Raw genomic sequence first — 8,798 nt, forward strand, 5'->3', positions numbered from 1 at the left:
GGTGTTACATGGCCTCGAGGGTCCATATAAGGGACAATATGATTAGTTTTAGATATGAATAGTAAATGACATGAATTAAATGAAATTATTCTATAAACTCTGGTAATGCTCCGTAACCCTATCCCGATGACGGATACGGGTTAGTGGTGTTACACAGCTACCTCCTACAACTCCTGCTCCTCATACTATGTATGATTATGCTAAGCCCACTCTGATTGGGTCTGAATCGAGTATTGTAAGACCCACCATTGCTGCAAACAAATTTGAGCTAAAGCCGAACACAATTTAGATGGTACAATTGTATGCTCAATTTGATGGTTTGCAAGATGAAGATTCAAATACTCATTTGGCCAACTTTCTAGAGGCTTGCGAAACTTTCAAGATTAATGGCACTACTAATGACATCACACGCTTACAATTGTTCCTATTCTCTTTTAAGAGCAAGGCAAAATGGTGGTTAAATTCATTGCCACAAGGTTTTATCACAACTTGGGATCAGATGACTAAGAAGTTTATGTTTAAATACCTCCCACCGGCTAAAACATGCTAAGTTGAGGAACAACATCTTTTTTTTTGCTCAAATTGATTTAGAGATATTATATGATGCATGAGAGAAATTCAAGGATCTGTTGAGAAGGTGCCCTCCTCATGGGTTACCTTTGTTGTTGCAAGTTCAAACCTTCTACAATGGTTTCAACTAGACAGATGATTGATACAGTAGCTGGCGGAACATAGAATAACAAAACACCTGAGGCAGCTCAAGAGTTTATTGAGGAGATAGCATTGAATAACTATTAGTGGCAAGTCATGAGAATGAAACCGATTAAAGCAACGAGTGTTTTTAATATTAATGCAGTTTCTATGTTATCAATTTAGGTTGTAGCTCTTGGTAAGAAAATTATTGTTTGAATTTTTCTAGGCGAGTGAATTTGATGATGCAGTGTGATGCGAATGGAGTGGGAATGATTAATTCAGAATATTCACCCTTCAAGTCTAACATGGAGCATGAGCAAGTCAACTTTATAGGTAATAATTCTAGATCTTACAATAACCCCTATAGCAATAGTTATAATAGAGGTTGGAGGAACCATCCAAATTTCTCTTAGGGTAATCAAGATAATCAAATGTCATAACCCACTTCAGGTTTTCAGCAGCCTTATCGTAAGAGAAGAAATCGAACCTTGAAGAGATGTTGGCTAAATTTATTTTGGTGTCATAAACTTGATTTCAAAACACTGAGACAGCTTTGAAAAATCAGAAAGCATCAATTCAAGGACTTGAAAATCAAATCAGACACCTTACCAAACTTGTTTTGGAAAGACCGCAAGGTAGCTTACCTATCAACATTGAAACTAACCTAAAGGAGCAAATCTACGCAATCAATATTTGAAGCATGGAAGGGTTAGTCAAGTCTGAAAAGAAGTCAAAGCTAGAAGCTGTTGTGAAAAGTGATGAGGTTGAAGAGAGTAAGAAAAAGCATAAGCAGCATTGAAGAGAGACCACATAAAAGAACAATATAGTAAATTTCTTTAACTCTTAAAAAAATTTCACATTAACTTACCATTTGTTGAAGCCCTTTCGCAAATGCCAAAGTATGTAAAACTTTTAAAGGAGCTGTTAACAAATAAAAGGAAGTTAGATGACTTGTCGAATGTGGAGCTCAATACAGTTTGCTCGACCATTCTCTAAAACAAACTACCCAACAAACATAATGATCCAAGGAGTTTTACTATTTTTTGTCTCATTGGTAGTTTAAATGTTGAAAAAACTTTGGCTAATTTGGGAGATAGTATAAATTTCATGCCTTATAAGATGTTCAAACAACTTTGAGTAGGTGATGAAAAGATTACTCTTCAAGCACGTGATTTTGAGAGAGTCCCTAGTAAGCGAGATGATACTAATTGTTCTGTTAATGTTAGTAATCATGTGACTCAATGTTCTTTGTAGGAAATCCCTCATGAAAACGTGTTGGAGCCATATTTTATTCAAAGCGATATAACTCAAAGGACGAGTAAAGAGTGAATGGTGTAGCTCGATGAACTAGATGAATGGCGAACGAGGGTTGATGAGAAACCAAGAAAGAAAAAGGAAGTAACAAGCAACACCATGATGTGCATAAAGAGGATGAATCAATTCAAAGTTGGGGACAAAGTGTTGTTGGAAAAATTAGATCCACGAATTTTTCCTTCAAAGTTCAAGTTAAAAGGGTCTGACCCATGTTTGGTAAAATCGTATTTCCATACGGAACTAATGTGGTAACACACCTTGATTACGACACATTCAAGGTAAACAGTCATCATCGCAAACTTTCTTTTGGTGGTAATACTGATAATGAGAGAGAGGAGCTCCGCCTCCAAGATCCGACCTAACTATGAGCTTAAAAAGGGAAGTCGAGCTTAGACTTTAGTTAAGCACTTCTCGAGAGACAAACAGAGTGTTTTTGTTTTTATTTATTTATTTTACTTTCATGTTATTTTGAAAAAAAAATTGAAAAAATTGAAAAGAAAAAAAAAGAAAATTTCGAAAAAATATTTGATTTAAAAAAGAAATGAAAAAGAAATTGAAAAAAAAACTTTTGAAAAAAAATGTCAAAAAGGAATTTGAAAAAGAATTTTTGAAAAAACAAAGTGGTCCACATGGTTTGAGGTGATCCACATGGCTTGGACACACAAGCGCGTTTTAGGTCGTATGCATACTGGAACTAATTTTTCCAATTTTAATTTGACCCACATGAGCACAGAGAGTTACACGGGCTGGAGATATGGCTGTGTGAGACACACAGCCTGTCACACGGGCTTGTGGTAGACCGTGTGGCTCACACGAGCTCGCACAGAGGCGTGGGAGAAGCGAAAGAGAATCGCACATGGCTTGGCACATTGTTGTGTGGTTTCTAGGCTTATTTTTTCTATTTTTGAATAACACACGGTCTGGGTGATTCCACATGGCCATGTGGCGCACATGACCTGACCACACGGCCATGTGGCTCACATGGCCTAGCACATGGCCATATTTTTCTCTAGTTTTCTTATTCTTTTGTTTCCTTTTTATCCCAACCAAAGTGATTTCATTTACTTTTATATTTTATTTATTTTTATTTATGTTTTTGTTTTTGTCTTTTATTTTTTGTCTATACTTTTGTTTTTGTTTATTTTATTTTATTATGCATTGTACTTTTATTGCTTTTTCGGTTGTTTTTCTATTTTTTTATATATTTATCTTCTTATTCATTTTTTTCCTATTTTCTTATTAGTTTGCTCAGAAACATGCATTTCATTTAGAATCGCCCATAATTCTGATTTTCAATATTCCGATGAATTCATCCAAATTCAGGGCAGTTTTAGTTCTTTTCCTCCTTATGATATTGTACTTATTATGTGATTTTAATTGTTTGTACATTAAGGGCAATGTACATTTTAAGTGTGGGGGAGATTTTATATGTTTATGCGACATAGCCCCTGAATTATTGTTTTTGTTTCATTAATTCTCTCGAACCTAACATTGAAGTAATTTCTTTCAATTTGGAGTTTTTATTGATTTAGTTTTGGAATAATTTGTGGATTTTTGTGCATTGTGTGATTCATACTTTAAGACATGAGATAGTCCCCCTGAACTGAAAAATTATTTTTGGATTTTTGTGCATTGTGTGATTTATACTTTAAGACATGGGATAGTCTCCCTGAACTGAAAAATTATTTTGAAATTTTAAATTTTCAAGTTTGACATTAAAACCATAATTTTTTGTGAGCTTTTGAGCCTACAGAGCATATATTCTATTTCTTGGTCATTTTATTTTTGGTTTTGTGTATGTCAACTTGATTTGGAGTTCTAGAACTTGCTTTGATTATGCATGTTGAGACCACATTATTGATTTGATATACTAAGATGATAGGGGTACTTAGGATTTAACCTACTTAACCTGTAAAAAGCTTACCAATTGAATTAACCCTTAGTAAACCCCGTTGATCCTAACACATTTTTTTCTAACCCGTTAATGTTAACCCATAACCCATATCTATGTTGTAAAAATTATCCTTTTCATTGACTCCCTTTTTGTCAAGATTTGATTTGGTTAGTTGCCTAACTATGTTTCTTTATTTGAATTGCTGAATTTTATTTTGTTTAAAAAAAATAAAATCAAAAGGGAAAAAAAGAAAAAAGAAAAAAAATATCAAAAAATATATATTTAATTGAGCTTGAATAATTAGTTTCATATTATGTTGAAAAGATCAATTCCATTTGTGATATTTCTTGTTGATGTGAATTCTTTTAATTCAGCAACTGATTTTTTTGCTAATTTTGGTAACTTATCTACTCGACTCTTCATTATAACCCACTTTTCTAACATTAAGCTAAGCCCCATTACAACCTTGTAAAGACCTATTGATTAGTGTGTCGTCTCATTTACAGTGGTGGAGATTTGATTTTCAAGTAAGCCTATGGTAATAAGATTTCTCGTTTGATTGTTGAGTGCACATTATTTAAACCTTAAACACTTTGAGTGCTATGAGTGAATCTTTAGTGAGGATGTAACATCCCAAACCCGACTTGGATGTTATGGCCGAATCTAGCGATGTCACATCAAAGTATTTTTCGTAAAGCATAATATCATTTAAAAAGGCCAATCTTTATTAAGCCTCTTTGATCTAAACTGTTATTAATTTCAAAATCTCATTTGTAGCGGAAGATTTTTAAAACAGTTGCGTGCTAGCATTTACTTGTAAAACATTGTTTTCTTGTGGTAGCTCTTAAAACCATTTACGTATTCGTGATATTTTTGAAAACATTCGCTTTTTGAAAACCCGCGTGTTTATCCTACTGCTGGCAGTACTAAAGCAAAACAAATATAAGTTCCCCCAAATTAAAAATAAAATCCAGAGAGGCCTTATTACATAAAAATACCCAAATTAACTACTTATAATTTAAAAGATAAATACAAAAGCGTAAGCTGTTGTGTGGCCACCTTCGAGTCCTTCGCAGCACCAATCTGCCTAAGGATTACCTGCGCAGATTAGCAAATGGGTGAGTTTACAAAAACTCAGTGTGTAATCCCATATAAGCAAATAATTAGAGCAAACACAATTTGGGCCTAAGCCCTTTTAGTTTCAGTTAGGGCCTTAGCCCATTTCAGAATCAGAAATAGTGTGGGCCTAAGCTCATTTCAGTAACAGTATCAGTGGGGCCTAAGCCCATTACAGAATTAGTACAATATACAATCAGAAAATCCTACCCAATCTAGCCTCTACACACCATTTCCGTACCAACCCTACACACCATGTGGGGATAAAATCGACCCACCCATCCCTACACACCAAGTAGAACCGGTTGTGGCACTATAATAGTATTTGCAATAGAGCTTCCAGTAATAGGCTTATAGCCTTTCAGTACACTTCCTTCAATATCATATATCCCACCTCATGCAATGCAACATAATATGAATGTATATATAATAAAAATGACATGCTCAAACAGTCATACATCATATAGGGGTATATCAGTCATTTACAAAAATAAGGGTCCGAGTACACTTACCAGCCCAATAGTAGGTTCACAGTCGTCTTGGGCCACCCGTTGATAAACCGTAATTTATACATATTTCTATCCCATGCTTAGCGCATTTTATGGATGATTTTTCCTTATATTTGGTGAATTCGATGCTCCTAATGCCTTAATTTCATGTTTTATACTTAGGTGAGCATAGGAGAGTGAAAGGAACGAGAAACGGGTCAAAAACGGAAAAAATAGGCCAACGTACGAAATCAACATGGCCTGGACTTCCTCACACAGGCAGACCACACGGTCGTGTCAATTTGGCAGAATTGAAGCATGACTCACACAGGTAGACCACACGCCCGTGCCTATTTAATAGGCTTGACCATGGCCTAAAGTAATCGCACACGGGCGTGTCCCTGTCAAGCCCAAGCAGAGTCCTATTCAGAAAAGGCCACTTTTGAGGGCTCTTAGGCATTCCAAAGCCTATAAATACACCCTAGAAGAGGAGAAGAGGGGGGACACACAGGAGGAAGCAAGGAATTGCTCAAAGAAAGCCGATTGATCCATCTCAGAAGCCGGATTCACCATCAAGACTGAAGATCTCCCTTCAGTTTTGCTCTGTTGTTTTGTTTTTCTTATGTTTTGTTATTTTTATTCTTTTGAGATGTGGTCTTTCATTAGTATGAACTAAAACCCCTAAATACCTAAGGGGAATGAAACCTAAGACGGATCTTGTTATTATTATCTGAATTGTATGATAAATATTTGACTTGTTCTTAATTATGTGTTCTTACTTCTTGTTTTGATATTCCAGGATATTGAATCAAGTTAAGCTCTTATTCAAAGTAGGAATAGACCCTGTCTAAGAGTAAATTTGTCATAATTAAGCGAAGTTGCTTGCACGCCTAGAGATAGGGTGACAAGATTTTGCTGGATTAGGGTAAAACCTAATAAGGGATCCATAGATAGAGTTAATGCAATCCTAGGGCATTAATTAGAAAGAGATTTCAATTATTCAATCTAGGGTTAGACGTTGTTAGTCTCGAGAGAGATAATAATATAACTTAGGGATCTCTACGGAATAAGTTGAATGAATAAATCATCCGATTCAGAGTCAAATAACAAGTGAAGTCTAGGTGGATTTTTTCCTTAGGTATTGTCTTAATCAATTGAATTTTCCAAAAGTATTTTCCCCAAATTTCTTTTCTGTGATTTCTTAGTTTAATTAATTAGTCAGATAAACAAAATCCTTTTATTTTTTTAGGCTAGATAATAAAAATAAAGTTGATACTAGTACTTTTAGTACATTTGGCTTCGATAATCCGGTCTTGCTAAAGCTATACTATTGTTCGATAGGTACACTTGCCTTCATTGTGATAATAGTTAGTTTCAAGAATGATTCATTATAAATATTTAAAACCTGTCACAAATATCACGTAACACCCACGCAACCTTAATAGTCAATCGGTGATAATAGGCCCACAGCCCATATTGCGGGCACATGTGGGCCCACACGCTCGTACAACCCACATATCCCAATAATGGCCTTAGCTGTGTGAATTACACAGCCTGGCCGAATAATCTCCACACATCTTTGTGGTTTACCCGTGTGGGGCCCACGAGCTTGTGGGACCCACGCGGCCTAAGCCCATGAAATCGCTTATGGTGGCCTCTACGATTGAACGCCCACGTTTTATGCGATCGAATTACCACACAAGCGAGCATATGCCATGTAGTGTCAACAATCATACTTTTCTGGATTTTGTCGATCTATGCTTATAACAGTGTGATTACACACCTGTTAGGATTCTAGGTACGCAACCCTTCTTGAGATGAATTACACCTACAACAATTGACAAATTCATGACTAGCGTTAGTCATGCTTAATACCACAACAGTCACCAAACAAACTCATTACAGACACTTACTTCCACTGCCTCAACCAATGAAGTCTTATAACTCTGCAAGTAAACCAAGTCCAACACAATTTGGCACTGCCACAATAACATTTGACATAGAAAGGATTAGCACCTTAACAGATTAAAAACAACATACTTACAACGCTTGAGACAAATTTCTACCCTTACCCAAAATACTTACCAATTGATAGCAACTTGCGCTAGACAGAACCTACTGCTTAGGAGAAGGAAAATTGTTGAGAGAAAGAAAGAATGGGAACACCAAATATTTGGCCAAAGAAACAGAAGAACACCAAAGCCGATTCTGTCCTTTTAAGAGAAATCGAAAGCAGAAGAGGGGAAGAGAAGAAAATATTTGACTTTAATCAATGTAAGGGAAAACTCGATAAAAGCTGAAGGAATCGAGAGAAAAGAGAAAGGGATATTCGACTAGGAAAAAAATAATAAGGCGATTGTAACACACACTTACTAATAAATCAAATGAATTTCATCACAATCAAACAAGGAGATTCGGCCAAAGTAAGAAGAACAAAAGGATTTTGAGAGGGGGAGCGTATGGGTATTCGGCCAACACAGGACTTAGCCTAAGAGAGAAGGAACCAAGAAGAGCCGAAAGAAAAAGAAAAGGGTAAGCCACTTGATCAAGGCGTTCGGCTTAATGGAGAAAAGAGAAGAAGAAAGAAGGAGAAACAAAAAGTAGTATTCAGCTAAAGCAAACAAAACAAAAGAAAGGAAGCTACCAACCCGAGGTATTGAGAACAAAGTCGACACCTAGTTAGCTAATCCACCAAACGGCACCCAAAGTAGAACCATTTTCGGCACCAATTACCATAGACGAATTTTGACAACAAGAACTCCTCCTATTTGGTCAGCCTTCTACACACTAAACACACTACACTCCCACACAACTGAAACATTGAGTGCCAGAGTTTAAACCAAGCACAACTCTCATTCAAATTAGAACTTGCTCGATTTTCTCCTTAATTCCCTCCTGTCCACCAATTCATACAATCGAAATTCCTCATAATTCTCTCCTCAGATTTGGCTAACAACAATTTTGTTCAAACTTTTGGTGTTTTGGTCAAACACAACCTCTTTCCATGGCCACCAACAAAAATAATCTCCATTTGCACAAGTAGGGATTCGAACCTCAAACCCCTTGCACACTCTACACGCCACTTACCACTAGACTAGCAGGGTTTTTATGACATGTTTTACCAACATTTATTTAAGAAGCCTACTGAGTAGAGACGGGGTTTTAATCAAGTAAAATCAAAATTCTACAAAAGAAAAGGCTTGAACTCAAGACTTCTCAGACTCTTCCCAGAGCACTTAACCACTGAAACAAACATGCATTTGTGTCACTTTCTTGCATGACTAAACATTTAT

The 8,798-nt window shown here is 36.0% G+C and overlaps 1 non-coding gene across 1 annotated transcript; it reads right to left on the bottom strand.

The window, feature by feature from the left end:
- Positions 1-548: 548 nt before the first annotated feature.
- Positions 549-655, bottom strand: LOC121211992 (small nucleolar RNA R71). The gene has a single exon (XR_005907205.1). It is a non-coding gene; the product is annotated as a small nucleolar RNA R71 (small nucleolar RNA).
- Between the last annotated feature and the right edge of the window lie 8,143 nt (positions 656-8,798).

The sequence above is a fragment of the Gossypium hirsutum genome, chromosome A12, assembly GCF_007990345.1.
Source record: "Gossypium hirsutum isolate 1008001.06 chromosome A12, Gossypium_hirsutum_v2.1, whole genome shotgun sequence".
Lineage (NCBI taxonomy): Eukaryota > Viridiplantae > Streptophyta > Magnoliopsida > Malvales > Malvaceae > Gossypium > Gossypium hirsutum.